Genomic DNA, 14,579 nt, shown 5'->3' with positions numbered 1-14,579 from the left:
TTCTTGTCGAAATTGCAAAGGAAAAACAGAATATCTCTCTATGATTATGTAGATAGTGGGTTTTAAAAGTAGGTGTCCTTTATTAGTGTGTTAGTTTTCTCTGGCTCTGTAACAAATTGTTATCGGTGGAAGTGTGGTCTTGGGGTACCGCTGGAAGAAGCATTTCTGGAGGCCCCCACGGGAGGATGAGGTTTGGTAAGAAGCTTTATTTCCACGGAATTACATCCCTGGGTTTCCAAAGCCCCATCTCCTTTAGTCCAGTCAGAGAAGTGGAGCTGGGATTTCGGTGGAGCTAAAAGTAAAGCCAGTGTCCAGAGTTTCCTTTCCGTGTCGGAGCTGGGTCCAGGTCAACATCAGGCTAGTTACAGCCCATTAGTCCACTGTGTGTGTGGTCCACGCACGTATTTATTATTAGCAGTTGTACTGAAGTACACTGGCCTAACATTTGTTCCATTTAAAAAATAAATATATCATTTGGGCCATAAAAAATATCAATCATTTTTCCTTGCTGTTATAAGATTAATGATAAACTGTTTTGTGTACAGCATTTCTATATGTGTGCTGTGTCAATTTTTAGTGAAAAGATACTTTTACTAAAAGAATAGTGTTAGCCCTGGCCGGTGTGTGTCAGTGGTTAGAGCATTGGCCTGTGCACCAAAGGGTTTGATTCTTGGTCAAGGCACAGATCTGGATGCAGGTTCCATCCCTGGCCCCAGTCAGGGCGAGCGTGGGAGGCAAGCAGTCGATGTGTCTCTCTCTCACATCAGTGTTTCTCTCTCACGCTCCCTCCTTCCCTCCCTTCCACTCTGTCTAAACGTAAATGAGAAAAATACCCTCAGGTGAGAATTAACAAAAAATAAAAAATTCTATACCCAATGAAAGAGTTATCATCCACAAACTCCCCAGAGGCATTAGATAAGTATTAAAAGAAAAAATCTGTGAAGTACTGATACATGCTGGAACATGGATGAATGGGCTACAGAATATCAGGACAGGTTTGAAAGGGGAAGTCAGGTTAGGTGAGTGTTAAACCTAAACAAATGAGTGACTCTAAGGAGACCGTTCATTGTCTGCTGTAACCTGGGAAAACAGGTTCAAGAAACTATGGTTAAGATTGGAGGGAAGACACAGAAAAGATGAACTATAAGAGAGGGAGGGAAAGGAAAGAGTGTATTGACTGGGTTATTGATTTTCTTACAGATGGTGGTCTGATGGGATGATCTCTCCTGGGGGGTATCTAATCCGGGAAATTTAGTTGTGGATAAAATCTGTTTCAATAGCAGGTGCTTTTGGTAGGCGCAGAGCTTGCTGTTCCCACACATCTCACTGTGGAAAACTGCATAAAATAAGATCCAAAGGAATATATTAGGAAAACGCCTCAAGCAAAGATCAATGGGAAGGAAGAAGAAAGTGCTCAGGCCGGCAGAGGGCGCGGCGCCGCTGGAGGGAAGGGCAGAGGCCCCTGAGCGGGCCCCTGGGACGTCCCGCTGGAGCCGCGGGCGGAGGAAACGGGGCAGCGCGGGCACCAGGCCTGGGCCCGGGGACACCCCTGCGGCGGGATGACACGGAGGCCGCCGGGGCCACTTCGCAGGGCCATTTCCTCCCAGAACTGGCTGCAGTTCTCCAGCTGGGACGGCCGTGGGGACCCGCGGGCGGGACAGCCTTCCCTGGGGACGAGGCTCCCTGCTGAGGCAGTCACAGCAAACGGAGCGGCGCTGTGGCCCGGGGCCAGCACCGGCTCGGGGACAGCGTGGAGACCGCGTCCCGAGGTGAGCCCAGCGCCCTGCAGCGTGAAGGCGCCGGGACGCGGGCCCGCAGCGCGAAGTCAAAGCTGAGACTGGAAAGGCTGCGGGGAGACTCTCAGTGAGGCCCCCCCGGGCCTGCGGCCACCGCGCACTTTAAAGACAAAGGCAGGAATTTCTTAAATGACAACCGGGTGTGCGAGTGAATTACAGCCCCTGTTACATCTTGGCTGCACAGTGAATCCCACGGGGTCAGACTGAACCGCTATGGGGGGTTTCTCCCAATTGCTTTTTAAAAACTGGGATGTAACGTAACATTCACTGTTTGAAAGTGTACAAGTCAGTGATTCTTAGTCCATCAGCCATGTTGTCAAACCATCACCACTCCCTAATTCCAGAGTATTTCCATCACACCAAAAAGAAACCCTGCTCATATAAGCCCTGAGTCCCAACTCTCCCCTCCCCGGTCTACTGGTCACGGCAAATCCGCTTTTATTTTTCCCTATGGATTTGCCTGTTCTTGACATTGCCTAGAAATGGGATCAGTCATTGTGTAGCCTCTTGTGGTTGGCACCTTTCACTCAGCGTGATGGCAAAGTTCCCCCGTTTTGTCGCGTGTGGCGTTCCTCATTTCTTACTAGACTGACTGACACTGTCCTGCTGGGTGGAGGGACAGCACTTGTCTCCCGTGACCATGGGCCCAGCAAGCATCCCGGGCTGGTCAGCATGTGGGTGAAGTTGGAGCCATTATTCCTTGTTTAGGTCCTTCTGAGTTTCTAGCATGGTCTTTGACAATACTAAGTTCTGGGTTTTGGACCAGGACTGTATGTGTGATAACTGGAATGGAAGTTGGGGACTGCTTTGTTTTCTAAAATGTGTAGGCGTGGGAAACAATTGCTGCAAATTTTTTGTGCTTTGAGTCCCCGCGAGGGGGGCTCCCGAGCCGCTCCGCGGTGGACACACAGGGTTTCGCTGTCCTGCGCTCGCCTCCCGGAAAGGCCGCAGCTGCCGAAGGAACGCAGACCCGGGGCTCCTCTCCCTGAAGTCGGGCAGGAGGGGGCGCTGCAAAGAATGACCCCGGCCTTTAAGGTGGGATTCGGGACTTTAATTTCTTTGGATTAGTAATGCGCAAGGACATCAGGACTTTTTTACACTTTCGCTCTTTTGGACTTCAACAGAAAGATTTTGGATTTTAATTTTTTAAGATTATAATCCTTTAATTATGTCACTAGGAAATTAATGAGAGAAGTTATTTTAATTTTGGAACATCACTACATATTTACATAATTTGGAAAATATTTTATAAAATTTAATTTGGAATATTTAATTCTTATATCTTGACATTGTTATTTGATCTCACTGCAGAAACTCAGGGAGGCTACATTGGGAAATATGGTTCTACACAATTTTGGGATAGGGAGTGTCTCTGAGTTCAGAATGGACATTGAGATCATTCAATTGATAGACCATTCTGTCCCATTTCAGAGCCTAGAGCAAAATCTAATTCTTTCTGCAGAAAGAAAGGTCCACGAGAGCCCCAGAAGGACCCACTTATTAATAGGGAAGGATATATGATAGAAACATTATATAATGTTTGGTGTATAATAGGAAAGATATTAGCAAGTGGTGAATTAAAGTTTATGGACTTTGAGAAGTGCTTGCTTTTCATTACAGCAGCAGCTTACACTATATGTACAAGTGGTTTTCTGTGAATGAATTTGACTTTAGGATGTAGATTATATACCTGGGATTTATGTTTATCAACAGAAGGTTCATTCCATCCGTGATCTGATTGTCCTTAAGAGTGGAAGCCCTTTATCCTTGATATGCTAAAGCTCTCTTGCAACTCAGTGGAACATAACTGAGCCACAATTCAACTTTTTGCTGTACCCAAAACTTAGATTGAGCAGAACTCTAATATTGAAGAACATGATACACAGCTTCAAACTGTAGCCTGACATTTAGGATACCTTATAAAAATAGAGTCTATTCTAAAACTCCTTTGGTACCTCGGGGTTAAATATATTTCTAATCTTTCAGTAAATCTGTGAGTGTATTTAGATTGATGTTAAATATTACAAATCACACTTGTTTCATCAATGCGTAAAACGTGATCACATTGTAAATTCTATTCTTCTACCAGTATTTTTCCACTTAGTGGTGACCTGATAGAATCACATAATTCCATAATTTCTATTTAACTGTTTGTTTGGTTTCTAAAATTTATTCTAAGTAACACTCCAATGAATACCTTAGCATGAACTGCAGTAGCTGGTTGTAATGGCCTTCTCTGTGGGAGCTAAGACCTGGTAATGTTGCTGAAAGGTGTTGGTGTGAAGATACCGATTTGTATTGGAATTCACCCTCAGAGAGAGATTAAAAACACCCCTGAGAAGATCCTTGCGCTCTGAGAAAGCATGAGCTGGGGGTCTACTTTTTAGGAATATGCACTTTTTGAGTGGGTTGAAAAAATATATAGTAGCAGTAAGAAAGCAACAACCCAAAAATAAGAATAATTGACTTTCCATCTTTTAAGCCAGTGGTTGGCAAACTATGGCTGAAATGTAACCTGCTGTTTCTGCACGGCCTGTGAACTAAGAACATTTTCTGTATTTTTAAGATGTTGGTAGAAGATCAAAGGAAGAATAATATTTTGTGATATGTGAAAATTATATGAAATTTGAATTTCAGTGAATAAAGCTCTATTGGAACACAACCCCTTCCTTTTGTTTACATATTGTCTACTCTCATGTTCCAACAGACCCTGTGGCCAACAAAGCCAACAAATACATACTGTCTGGCCCTAGCTCTCTGCCGCCTTGCCCGCGCACTGTTTCCCGCAGCATGTGGCCGTCCCCGGGCCATGACCGGCTGCGGCATCATCCCAGACGCAGCCCGATGGCAGCCAGGGGCTCCCACAGCCCCGTCCAACAGTGGCGGTTGAGGGGCCGGGTCAACGTGCTCAATGTGCTAGATTTTTTTTCAATGCTGTGCCCTAAAATGGGTGGAATGAGTAAACAGCTATAATGTATTTCTATTTCTTATTCCTGTCATTGGATATGAGGTCACATCTTGTCCACTAACTACATCACTGGTTCAGATCCTTGAGACCCAAAGCACGGTCCACAGCCAAGGAAACGCATCACCGTCTGGAGCTTATTAGAAACGCAGAACCTCCAGTCCCACTCCACGACCCTCAGGCACATTGAAGTGTGAGCAGCACAGGTTTAGACAGAAACAAAAGATTTCCTAAAAATGGGGAGCTGTTTGAGGAACACAGATAAGGCATGACTGAACTTAGTCACAATAAAAAAAAAGTAGTTGACTCTTACATGCCAGGTGCTATGCTAGGAACAAGGAACCTAAAGATGAAACATTTATTATGGAAACATTTAAACATACACAAAAATCAAAAGACTGACAGAATGAACCTGATCCACCTTTCATGGAAGGGTTTTGGCATCCCTTGATTCATTGCTTGGATGCATTATCTTATTAAGGCTTGAAACATGATGAGTTTTACATTTTTATTATTGCTTTAGCTCTGATTAGCTGCAATTCTTCTATAAAGACTTTTCCTTTTTCATCCAATTATTACTCTGAAGTACAGATTTTATGAGGAAAGCAGAATTAGTGCCTGATGCTTTCCCTTTCAGCACCAGTTTTCAGAAGAGCTACTTCCAAATGTTTATAGTTTTACTTTTTGTTAAGCATCTTTATGAACTCATGGAATTGTATAGATTTATAACACATGGGTTATATGTGATTCAATCCACTGTAGTCATGTTTAAATTGTCCCATCTTTAGGAAGTGGGAACCCCTGTGGATAATGATCTTTTTTTTCGGCCCTAGTATTCTGATAGGTCCTTTCTTTCTGGCATGACAAGATACTTAAGGGGCATTTTGTAAGTGTCCTGTATTAGACCTGGGCAAGGAAGTCTAGCTACTTTTACTGGGAAATAGTGTTTAGAGACCACCATCTAGGTGATAGTGAGTAGGAAAGCCCATTGCCACTAGGCATCATTTCTTTCAGGTCTTTTTAGTGGACAGACTAGGAAACATATTTTCATAGAAAGGGAAAAATATATCATGAATTCATACTGATGTTTTCAAATCAATGGAAGATTATAGAATTTTTGCTTAACATCTTGAAAAATATATAAATTATAAAAATGTTTGGGGAAAAAATATTTGTATATTTGTATATTTTTACCCTGAAAACCTGAGATCCTAATAACATCAACATAATTACTTATTTGCTTTAACATACAATATATGTATATCTAATCTTTTCAAAATAACAATACAAATATTGTTTTACTAACACTAAAGTAACTGGATTCAATTTAGGATTTCTTTGTAGTTCTTTTTGTCTTTGGGATATACTTTGAAGTTCTGTGGTGTGGTTTTTTTGTTGTTATTTTTAAATTTATCTTTCTTGTTGAAAGTATTACAGATGTCCCTTTGCCCCCATTGATCCCCTCTACCTAGCAGCATCCCCCCTTTCCAAACCCTCACCACACTATTGTCTGTGCCCACAGGTTATGCTTATATGCATATAAACTCTTAGGTTAATCGCTCCCCACCCCTCACCTCCACCTTCCCTCTGAGGTTTGTCAGTCTGTTCTGTGCTTCTCAGGATCTATTTTGTTCATTGGTTTGTTCTGTTCATTAGATTCATATCTGAGTGAGATCCTCTGGTACTTGTCTGTCTCTGACTGGCTTATTTCACTTAGCATAATACTCTCCAGGTGCCTCCAGGCTGACTCAAAAGGTGAGAGATCCTTTTTTATAGCTGTGTAGTATTCCATGGTGAAAATGTGCTACAGTTTTTTAATGTATTCATCTACTGATGGGCACTTGGGCTGTTTCCAGATCTTATCTATTGTAAATTGTGCTGCTATGAATACAGGGTGCTTTGGGTTTCTTAGGATATATTCCTAGAAGTGGGCTCGCTGGGTTAATTGGCAGTTCCATATTTAATTTTCTGAGGAAACTGCACACTGTTTTCCACTGTGGCCGCACCAGTCTGCATTCCCACTGGCACTGTATTCAAGAAGGTGCTTGATGTGATTTAAATCTTCTTGGACTTGTGGAGACTTGTTTTGTATCCTAACATGTGTCCATCTTTGAGAATGTCCTGTGTGCCCTTGAGAAGAGTGTTTCTTCTGCGGCTTTGGGGTGGAATGTTCTGTAAATGTTGATTAAATGCATCTAACCTAGTGTGTCATTTAGAGTCCCTGTTCCCTTGCTGATTTTTGTCCGGGAGATCTCCCTAGTGAGGTGGGCGGGATGTTGAAGTCCCTCCCATGGCTGCATTGCTGCCGATGTCTCCATTAACGTCTGCAGAAGCTCTTTTCATATTGAGGTGCTCCTGTCTGGGGCGCACATGTGCTTACAGGGTTATGCCCCTTGTTGGATCCGTTCCTTTAGTGTGTAGGGACCTTATTTTCCCTTGCTGTGGCCTTCATGTTGAAGTCTATTTGTCAGATATGAGTATTGCTGCCCCAGCTTTTTAAATTCCCGTTTGCAGGAAGGTGAGTGTCTTTCCCTCCTTCACCCTCCCTGCTGCGGGGAGACAGGGCTGGAGGGGACGCAGCGCCCCCGCCCCAGCCCCGCCTGGCCCGGGGCCCCGCACCCGCTGGAGGAACGGAAGTCCCCCTTCCCCCCAAGTCAGCCTCCAGCCCAGGAGGCCCCCCCCAAAGGTTTTCTTTCTTGGGGGCGTGAGGGGGAGGGGGCGCATTTCTCCGAAGTTGCGGGATTTCTCCTCTCCGGGTGAGGGCGGCTCTTCCTCCGGGCGGAGCGGGCGGGGTGCGCTCGGACCCGGGCCCAGCCGCCTGAAGCACAGCGCCCCACCCTCCACCCTGCAGCCGCCACTTTAGGCTGAGCCCGAGCAGCGGACCCTCCCGCAGAAGCGCTGCCCTCCCCCCTCCCTGCGCAGAGGAGCGGCCCCCCGAGGACGCCGACTGGAGAGTCAATGAGCCGGGGCTCAGCTCCCTCGGCGGCCCCGCCAGCTCCCCGCCCGGCCCCGTGACCCAGCTGCTCCCCTTCCCAGACAGAGAGGAGTTTGTTTTTCTGCCTTTATATCCTCCCGCAAACACTGCTGGGGCTGCGGGTTTGTTTAGGGCAGGAGCCCCGGAGCCTCCGACGGTGGCCAAATAAATCTCCAAACGCTCAATTCGGTGCCATGGGACTTAGTCTCGGTCACCTGGGCACAACCCCGCCCGCCCGCCTCCCTCCCCCACCCCCAGGGCTCGCACCCGCCCTCAGCCCCGCGCTCAGAGGCCGCCCACTTCCCTTCCCCCGAGGCTGCGGCCCACCCGTTGGCGGGACCTCGGGCGGGAGCACCTTCGGGAGCTCCCTGGGGGTGACCTTCCCCCACCTTGGGGACAGCTCCCTGCGAGGGGGAAGGTGAGCAGGTGAGTGCGTGAGGGCGGCTTCACCACCCGCAGGGGAGTCATGTTGCGGGGAGAGCGGCCCCGCGGGTTGAAAGGGTGACCTGCCGGGGCCCAGGAGCTGAGGAAGGAGGGACAGAGCCCCGGCTGTGGAATCAGTGTCAGGGGCCCGCGGGGTGCAGATATTCCTGCGCTCAACCCGTCCACTGGGGTCCCCGCCGGCTCCTGGAGCAGGACACTCACTGCACCCTGTAGCCCTATCCCAAATTTATATTAGTTATTCGTTCCCAGCTTCCCCTGCCTGAACCTATCATCTGATTTTAGTTCCTTTGTATTTATAGGGAATCTCAAGAGATTGGTTTGAATGGAATATTTAAATGCAAATATGTTTTGTAAAACTGCATAGAATTTATCCTAAAATTTTTTCCTAATTTGTTGTTGAACCGGTCAGTAATTACAAAACGTGTGTTGAATTCTGTAATGTAATGAAGAGCTGGAAGTTTTTAAAAAAATAGTAGCAGTTTGGAATACCGTACTCCTTTCTGCACATCCCCCAGTTTGCGGTCACTCCTGTCTTGTCATAATTTCTTCTTCTTAAAATGTCCCCCATTGGCATCTGTCAGCTGGGACTTGCCCCACCCCTCTGTGCCCCTAATTTTAAGCTGAAATGGGTGCGGTCCTTTCATCTGTCCCACAGTGTTCAGCGTACCCAGCATTAGGTCAAGGCAGCTCCGAATCCTTAAGGGAGAATCTAAGTTGTGGGGAGCCGCTGTGCCCCAGGCACGGAGGAGCTGCCTGGCTGAGCTGCAGATCTGCTCTCCTGCTCCCTGACCCAGACCTTGAGGCACCAAGGCCATACTAATTTAACCTGCGGCCAGAAATTCCAGAAAGGCTTATCAGGAAGCTGGTCTGGGCCTGAAGGATCAAAGGGCAGTCAAGCCACATACCAGCCAAGGACTCAATCCTCCCCAAAGTTCCCATTAGAAGCCGAGATACAGACAGTTACCAAGGTCTGAGCTCCTGCAGGAGGCAGGGTGTTTACTCTAAAGAGCGTTCACAGGGCCTTGAAGGAACTACTCTGAATGGGGCCAGGGGAAGGAATGCGGGGCGGGGCGCTATTCAGCAAAATCAACAGTGTCTGTGTAAATTGAGCTGGGAAAATAAACTCGGGGCTGCGGTAGTCAGGAGCTGCAGTCCTCCCGATCCCATCTTTTTGTGTCTGTCTTTTCTCCATCCTCACCCCTTCCTCAGGACCCCTCGACTCTGCAGACGGGCTCCGGCAAGTGGCGCCCGAACAGGACCTGAGAGTAAGGAACCGGTGAAGGACGTCGAGGAGGGACGGGTCCCAGAACAAAAGTAAGAGGTTGGTGCGCGACAATTTACAGTCGGGAGTAATAAATCATGGGACAGGGAAATAGTATAGAACTGTTCGTTCAGGTGTTGAAAAGCATGCTTAAAGCCAGGGGAACTAAGGTCACTAGTGCACAGATATTGAAGCTTCTGAGCTTTGTAGAGGAGAGCTGCCCCTGGTTCCCGAAAGGGCACAGTTAACAGGGAAACGTGGCAGCGGGTTGGAAAACAGCTGCAGACGCACTGTTCGCTCCATGGGCCCTCGGAGGTGCTGGTAGAAACACTTTCCCTCTGGGCCCTGACTGGGGACTGTCTAGATCATGACCCAGAGGGCAAGCGGTGGGAGACGGCCACAGAGGACGGCGGTCCCGGGGCTGCGGCTCCGGAGGACAGAGAGAAGCCTCTGCCGGAGAATCCTTGTCCCCGGCCTTAGAGGCCTTAGCGCGGGTTGATGGGGGCAGTGAGGACGGCGACGAGCTCCGTCCGCGGGACAAGGCAGACTCAGAGGACGCCGCGGCTCGATGCCGCGAGGAGGACGAATGGCTCCTGGTAATGGAGGGAAAGCCCAAGGAGGAAGGGTCTGGAGGGCGGCTGGGACATCTAGAGCAGCTAATGCAAGGGCTACAAGAATGGATGCAAAAACTGCATAGCTGTCTACAAGAGGCGCAGAGCGTGCCTTTGTGGCCCGCCGTGCCACAGGCCAGTCCTGCCCCGGCCGCAGTGGCAGGTCTTTGTCCTGAGCCGCGAGACCCACCTCTGGTGGCGCTCTTGGGGGAGGGGGGCCTTCGGCCTTTGCAGGTTGCTCTCCCTCGGCCAGTAGTCGGCCAGGGGGCCAAGGTCTCTCCCCCCTCCAGTTGACCATGAGCCAAGCAGCCGCTGCGCCTGAGGACTTACAGGGCTTTCCCCAGGGCTTCCCCATTTTTGAACAGACGCAAAATGGTCAGGTGGTGCGAGTCCACCAGCCCGTCTCGTTTCAGCAGCTGAAGGAACTGAAAGAGGCTTGTGCTCAATATGGCCCCAGCGCCTCATGCACCAAGGCTCTGATTGAAGCGATGGTGGCAGACGCTCTGCCTCCCAACGATTGGAAAAGCGTCTGTAAGACTTGCCTTAGCAGAGCGGATTATTCATTGTGGAAGTCAGAGTTTTACGAGCAGTGCCAGACCATTGCAGAGATGAACAGGGCTCAAGGGATTCCCATTACATATGAGATGCTGCTGGGGGAAGGCCGGTACCGGGACACTCAAAATCAGTTACACTACGACCAAGGGGCGTCTGCCCAGATTAACGATGCAGCCACTGAGGCCTGGAAAAAGCTCCCCGCTACAGGCAGAAAGACTGAGGACCTCTCTAAGGTGCGGCAAGGTCCAGATGAGCCGTTCCAAGATTTGGTCACAAGGTTGCTCCAGACAGCAGGAAAAATGTTTGGGGACGGTGAAGCTGCAATGATTGTGGTCAAGCAGTGGCCTATGAGAATGCTAACTCGGCTTGCCAGGCCGCGCTAAGACCCTGGAGAAAGAAAGGGAACCTTTCTGATTACATCAGGCTTTGCTCAGATATAGGGCCTTCTTATATCCAAGGGGCCACCCTGGCTGCTGCCCTGCAAGGAAAACCCTTGAAAGAAATCCTGTTCCCACAGCAGCGGGGGGTGGGGGTGGGGGGGGTGGGCAGAAAAAAGAACATCCGGTCCCCCGCAGCTGTTTTAGCTGAGGACAGCTGGGCCATTTAATGCGTGACTGCCCTAAGGCAGGCCGCGAACTCCCAGAAGGGGTGGGGAAAGGAAGTAAGGGAGCCAGGACTATGCCCTCGGTGTAAGAGGGGGAGTCACTGCGTTAATGAATGTAGGTCCAAGAAAGATGCCCAAGGAAGCCCCCCTGCCGGGAAATGGGAGGAGGGGCCAGCCCCAGGCCCCGCAACAATGTTATGGGGCACTCCAGAATTTCCTCCCCGAAGGGACCCTCCGGGACACCAATCCATTCAACTGCTCTACCGAGCCACCCCAGGCAGCTCCGGATTGGACCTCTGTTCCACCGCCTACACAGTATTGACACTGAAATGGGGATGCAGGCCCTGCCCACTGGGGTGTATGGGCCCCTGCCACCCCAGGGACGGTGGGACTCTTGCTGGGTCGCAGCAGTAGCACCATGGAAGGGCTATTAGTAGCCCCTGGAGTCACTGACGAGGATTATACAGGAGAGATTAAGGTCATGGCTCACTCCCCCTCCACCATTTCAGTAGTACAGTCAGGGCAGCCGCTAGCCCAGCTGATATTACTCCCCCGAGTAGTACAGGGGCGAACCAAGTCCCGGAGGCAGAGGGGAAGCCGAGGCTTCGGATCCTCAGATGTTTACTGGCTTCAAGAAATTGGACTAGAATGGCCTGAGTTGATATTAAGTATGCAAGGCCGAAAAATCATAGGGCTCCTAGACACAGGGGCTGATGTTTCTGTGATTTCTAGGGAACAGTGGCCTCCTGAATGGCCTACTCAGGAAGCTATCACTCAGCTGCAAGGCGTAGGACAGGCCCGCAGCCCAGAGCAAAGCACGGACCTGTTGACTTGGACGGATGATGAAGGGCACCAGGAACGTTCCAACCTTGTGTGCTCCCTACCATTCCCACTAACCTATGGGGACGAGATGTGCTGGCTCAAATGGGGGTCTATCTTTTTAGCCCTGACGCCATAGTTACTCAGCAGATGCTTGATCAGGGGCTCCTGCCCTCTCAGGGGCTGGGAAAACGTAACCAAGGGATCAAACATGTGATAGCGGTTTCTAAGAGGCCTGACAGAGCAGGGTTAGGGTATTTTTAGCGGGGGTCATTGGTTGTCCTGCAATCCACGCAGATCCCATCACTTGGAAGTCTGAGGAGCCTGTGTGGGTTGATCAATGGCCCCTAACAGAAGAAAAAATAAAGGCCGCAGAGCAGCTGGTGCAGGAACAGCTGGAGAGGGGGCACATTGCCCCCTCAAGCTCCCCTTGGACTCACCCATTTTTGTTATTAGGAAGAAATCAGGGAAATGGAGGTTGTTACAAGATTTAAGGCGAGTCAATGAGACCATGGAGTTTATGGGGGCTCTACAGCCTGGATTGCCCTCACCCATGGCCATTCCAAAGAATACCTACAAGATCATTTTAGATCTCAAAGACTGTTTTTATACTATCCCTTTAGATCCAGCCGACTGCAAAAGATTTGCATTCAGTGTGCCCTCAGTCAACTTCAAAGAGCCCATGAAAAGATACCATTGGCTTCTGCTCCCCCAGGGCATGGCTAACAGTCCTACCCTGTGCCAGAAATGTGTTGCTAGTGCCTTAGCCCAGACCAGAGAGAAATATCCTGAGGTCTATATGGTTCATCACATGGATGACATTCTTATTGCCCATACCCAGGAAGGGGTCTTGCATGCGGCTTATGCTGAGTTGCAACACCAGTTGACTGCTAAGGGCCTTGTAATCGCCCCCAAGAAAGTGCAAAAGCAGGCACCTTATGAATATTTGGGCTACCATCTAGAGCCTCATTACTTTAGTCTCCAAAAGCTGGAGTTATGGAAGGACAACCTTAAAACACTCAAGGACTTCCAGAAACTGCTTGGGGACATCAACTGGATCAGGCCGCATTTAAAAATTACAACAGGAGAGCTTAAGCCCTGATTTGACATCCTGAAGGGGAATGCCGACCCTACATCTGAGGGGCACTTGATCCCTGAGGGGAGGGCTGCGTTGGCCAAGGTCGAGGAAGCTCTTGGTCAACGGAAGACCCCTTATTTCGACTATCATGCCACCTGGGAGGCTTCCATCTTGCCCACCCGGCACACCCCTATGCGGTCGTTTATCAGAAGGCTCCTTTGTTGCGGCTGCACCTGCCTGTGTCTCCAGCCCGGGTTCTCATGCCCAACCATGACACCGTAGCTACCTTAATGCAAATGACCAGGTTGGAATCCAGGAAGGTAACAGGCAATGAACCCCAACCATCTTTGTCCCTTTTACGAAGCAGCAAGTAGATTGGTTATTGCAGAATAGTGATGCCTGGGGGGCGGCGTTAGCTGGCTATTCTGGACAAGTTGACAATCATGTGCCATCTGATAAGCTACTTCAATTTGCGGCACTACATGAATTTGTGTTCCCGAAACGGGTAGTTACTGCCCCTATCCCGCATGCGCTGACTGTTTATACTGATGGGTCCTCCAATGGGACCACCGCTTATTATGTCAACGGAACCACAGTCAGTTGGGCAACGGGCTCCACATCAGCGCCAGTAGTGGAATTGAAAGCCGTAGAGGCCGTGCTGCAGGAATGCCAAACTCAAGCCCTCAATATATATACAGACAGTCAGTACATTTATAGAGCCGCGCTGCAGATTGAGACCGTTCCCTTTATAGGGACCCAAAATAGTGAGGTACAAACCTTATTCAGAACTACACAGCAGGTTATTTGTGGTCGCCAACACCCTTGTTTCTTTGGCCACGTTCAGGCCCATACTAACTTACCTGGCCCTTACCTCTGGGCAGTGAGCTAGCTGAGGCTGCCACGCGTCAAGTCATGGTTACCCAGGAACAGCTTGCTCAGCAATCCCATAAACTACACCGTCAGGACAGCAACGGTCTCAGGCAGCAGTTTAAGATCACCAGGGAAGCGGCCGGACAGACTAACACAATGTCAGCAGTGCCCGACCGCCTTACTTGTTCCCCACCATGGGGTTAACCCGCGTGGGCTGATGGCAAATCGCCTCTGGCAAATGCGCGTCACCCATATCCCATGCTTTGGAAGGCTTAAATACACCCACGTAACAGTAGACACTTATTCAGGATTTATGGTTGCAACAGCTCAGGCCGCAGAAGCTGCTAAACACGTTCTTGCCACTGCGTCCGATGCTTTGCCACCATGGGCCTTCCAGAGTCTATCAACACTGACAATGGTACAGGACACAGCAGCCAAAAGTTCCAGACATTCTGCCAGCAATTACAGATCAAGCATATCACGGGCACACCTTACAGTCCCCAGGGACAGGGAATAGTAGAACGAGCCCACGGGACGCTCAAGGTGCAGGTGCAAAAAATAAAAAGGGGGGAGCTGTACCCCCTGAGTCCAGTGAACTACCT

General features: G+C 49.4%; 1 pseudogene; it reads left to right on the top strand.

Moving 5' to 3' along the window:
• The first annotated feature begins 10,347 nt into the window (after nucleotides 1-10,347).
• On the top strand, nucleotides 10,348-11,985 carry LOC148094322 (endogenous retrovirus group K member 7 Gag polyprotein-like; annotated as a pseudogene).
• Nucleotides 11,986-14,579: the final 2,594 nt, after the last annotated feature.

This window comes from Miniopterus natalensis, chromosome 1 (genome assembly GCF_054644295.1).
Source record: "Miniopterus natalensis isolate mMinNat1 chromosome 1, mMinNat1.hap1, whole genome shotgun sequence".
NCBI lineage: Eukaryota > Metazoa > Chordata > Mammalia > Chiroptera > Miniopteridae > Miniopterus > Miniopterus natalensis.
The sequence above is the reverse complement of the archived record's forward strand: the minus strand, read 5'-3'. Positions and strand labels throughout refer to the sequence as shown.